The sequence below is a fragment of the Austrofundulus limnaeus genome, unplaced genomic scaffold, assembly GCF_001266775.1.
Source record: "Austrofundulus limnaeus strain Quisiro unplaced genomic scaffold, Austrofundulus_limnaeus-1.0 Scaffold1300, whole genome shotgun sequence".
In the NCBI taxonomy this organism is placed as follows: Eukaryota; Metazoa; Chordata; class Actinopteri; order Cyprinodontiformes; family Rivulidae; genus Austrofundulus; species Austrofundulus limnaeus.
Window position 1 is genome coordinate 1,763 of NW_013953702.1, and position 3,796 is coordinate 5,558.

At 33.3% G+C, this 3,796-nt stretch overlaps 1 long non-coding RNA gene across 1 annotated transcript; it reads left to right on the forward strand.

Moving 5' to 3' along the window:
- Window positions 1-7: 7 nt before the first annotated feature.
- Window positions 8-813, forward strand: LOC106534893 (uncharacterized). Its single transcript, XR_001312399.1, has 2 exons — window positions 8-417; window positions 589-813. It is a non-coding gene; the product is annotated as an uncharacterized LOC106534893 (long non-coding RNA).
- The last annotated feature ends 2,983 nt before the right edge of the window (window positions 814-3,796 follow it).

Here is a 3,796-nt window from a genome sequence, read left to right on the forward strand (position 1 = left end):
AGCTAAAGTTAACAACAGATGCTAAAGTCAACACCAGAAGCTAAAGTTAACAACAGATGCTAAAGTCAACACCAGAAGCTAAAGTTAACAACAGATGCAAAAGTTAACACCAGATGCTAAAGTTAAAAACAGAAGCTAAAGTTAACAACAGATGCTAAAGTTAACACCAGAAGCTAAAGTTAACACCAGATGCTAAAGTTAACAACAGAAGCTAAAGTTAACACCAGATGCTAATGTTAACAACAGATGCTAAAGTTAACAACAGAAGCTAAAGTTAACACCAGATGCTATAGTTAACAACAGAAGCTAAAGTTAACAACAGATGCTAAAGTTAACAACAGATGCTAAAGTTAACAACAGATGCTAAAGTTAACACCAGATGCTAAAGTTAACACCAGATGCTAAAGTTAACACCAGGTGCTAAAGTTAGCAAAAGATGCTAAAGTTAACAACAGGTGCTAAAGTTAACACCAGATGCTAAAGTTAACAACAGAAGCTAAAGTTAACAACAGATGCTAAAGTTAACATCAGATGCTAAAGTTAACAACAGGTGCTAAAGTTAACAACAGATGCTAAAGATAACAACAGATGCTAAAGTTAACACCAGATGCTAAAGTTAACAACAGATGCTAAAGTTAACAACAAGTGCTAAAGTTAGCAAAAGATGCTAAAGTTAACAAAAGATGCTAAAGTTAACAAAAGGTGCTAAACTTAACAACAGGTGCTAAAGTTAACAACAGACGCTAAAGTTAACAACAGGTGCTAAAGTTAGCAAAAGATGCTAAAGTTAACAACAGATGCTAAAGTTAACAACAGGTGCTAAAGTTAACAAAAGATGCTAATGTTAACAACAGATGCTAAAGTTAACAACAGATGCTAAAGTTAACAACAGGTGCTAAAGTTAGCAAAATATGATAAAGTTAACAACAGATGCTAAAGTTAACACCAGATGCTAAAATTAACAACAGATGCTAAAGTTAACAACAGGTGCTAAAGTTAGTAAAAGATGCTAAAGTTAACAACAAATGCTAAAGCTAGCAAAAGATGCTAAAGTTAACAACAGGTGCTAAAGTTAACAACAGATGCTAAAGTTAACAACAGGTGCTAAAGTTAGCAAAAGATGCTAAAGTTAACAACAGATGCTAAAGTTAACAACAGATGCTAAAGTTAACAACAGATGCTAAAGTTAGCAAAAGATGCTAAAGTTAACAACAGGTGCTAAAGTTAACAAAAGATGCTAAAGTTAGCAAAATATGCTAAAGTTAAGAACAGGTGCTAAAATTAACAAAAGATGCTAAAGTTAACAACAGGTGCTAAAGCTAGCAAAAGATGCTAAAGTTAACAACAGGTGCTAAAGTTAACAAAAGATGCTAAAGTTAGCAAAATATGCTAAAGTTAAGAACAGGTGCTAAAATTAACAAAAGATGCTAAAGTTAGCAAAAGATGCTAAAGTTAACAACAGGTGCTAAAGCTAACAAAAGATGCTAAAGTTAGCAAAAGATGCTAAAGTTAACAACAGGTGCTAAAGCTAACAAAAGATGCTAAAGTTAGCAAAAGATGCTAAANATATATATGTTTTTGATTCTATTTTTTGTGATCACAGCATTTTTCTGTTGCATGTTTTCTGTGGGAGTTTGTATCATTTATATTTTTACAGTACGTTGCACCTGTTGGCCTCTGTACTTCACATCCATCCTTTGGTCGTTTTCTCTTGATGATTTAAATGTTTATCAGACATGATGTGGGAGAAAAACAGTCACAGAGCTCTGCATCAGAACGATGAGTCATGGTGCGCTGTCAGCTGTGTAACATCAGGTGAACACAGTGCTGCACTCTGAAACTGTCACAACAAACTAAAGAGAAACTCACCAAAACTGAGAAAAAACAAACCAAAATGATGCAGCTTTAATTATTTTAATTAGCTGCTTACTAAGCAGACTCATTTGACCCAGATCCATTGGTTTAACTCCAGGAAAAACAATCATCTTGAACCAAAGAAGTGCTTCAAACACTGGTTGTAGGTCCAAATAGTGTTTTAAAAATTAGCTTTTATAACCATTTACATGTGAAACACAAAGGATTAATCATGTTTTATAATAACAAACAAACATGTCTGCATTAATGAGGCGTTATCAACGATCAGTTTTATATAAATACCTGAAAAAATTAAACCTGAATATATTCTACCTGGAAAACGTCTGTTTCTTTAAACATGTAAACAAATTAATTATCTGTGCYTTAACATGGAACAAGACTGGACCAAACCATTTATGTTGGGATTTWTTTTTTACTGAATTAAAAATACTTTTTCAAATTTTCATTTGTCTTATTTGTCTTCCTGATGTGTGTTTGACCCCTCCGACCCCCCAAAAAACAACAGAAAACAACAAGTTAGGACATAAGATGCAGTTATTTTATTTTAATAATGCAAACTGCTGATMTTTATGTTACAAAAACATCTTAATACTTTCCCTTAGTAGCAAAAAAAAAGTACTACTAAGCAGCAACACTGAGCAGGGAGTGAAAGTAGCTTTGAATCCAACATGTTCTGTTGTTTATGAAATATGTTATTTTAGATATCCTGTCAATCATATGTTTGTGATTTTCTCCTCGTTTTTATTTGACCTTCTTTACCACCAGTTTTCATCTCAGATACTTACATCAGGTCCTTAAACACAACCAAAACACGCAGATGTATTAGTGATAAAAAGTAYAACATTTCATTCTTAAAGTCATTCAGGTATAAAGTGCAACTATCAGATTTTTAACTTTAGGAATGTTGTCAAACAGCTGAAAGTGTGTCTGAATGTTCGTTGTGTTATGATTTGTATTTTTGATTTTAGATCAGCTGTTAAGCTGAGACAAGGAGCTGATGTAGCTAACTGTTAATAACACATTTCTGAGTACACACTGAGGTACATCCAGGTGTTAAATATCAGTTTGAATGGACGTTAGTATGAACAACACAAAATGTACAATGAATGGTTAAAACCTTTGGTCCATTAAAGTTTGCATCACCACAAGGTTGGAGCTGAAGTTCAGAGCTTACAACTGACAAAGACTGTGAGACAAAAAATATGTTGATGCTTTTAGACATTACCAGAGGACAAAATATGGAACAATAAAGTTTTAGTTGGCGTTAGTTCAGCTGCTCTGACCTGCTGTCACACATGTGGACACTTGTTTTGCTGCAGAAAGTGGTGTTAGTATTCAAAACTCAAAGCCAGGACATTTATGATCAAAGACAATTTATTACACAGTTCTGAGTCGCCCTGAATGTTTTATTAGAGTTAGCCTGTGGTGCAGAGAAAAGGTTTGCTTGGAAGTTTTTACCAAAAACTTGTATCATTATGTGCATATTTTCAACTTTTATTACCGTTTTTATACAGAAACAAACTGAGAACATAAAAAAGTTAGTTCAGGTTTAGCTTCACCTTTAGCTAGCTCTGCTTGGTAAAGAATGTTAAAGACATTRGTTAGCCTATTTTTATTTATTTATTTGGTATAAAAATAATTTCTCTGTTCCAGTGGTAAACCTGTCACCAAGACTTCCTGTTGTTTTTGTTTTTATTCAACATCTTTCCTCAGACAACAAAACTGYAACAACAGATGTGACACATACAAACAAACAAAAAGACAACAACAGATGTGACACATACAAACAAACAAAAAGACAACAACAGATGCTAAACTTAACAACAGGTGCTAAAGTTAATAACAGATGCTAAACTTAACAACAGGTGCTAAAGTTAATAACAGATGCTAAACTTAACAACAGGTGCTAAAGTTAATAACA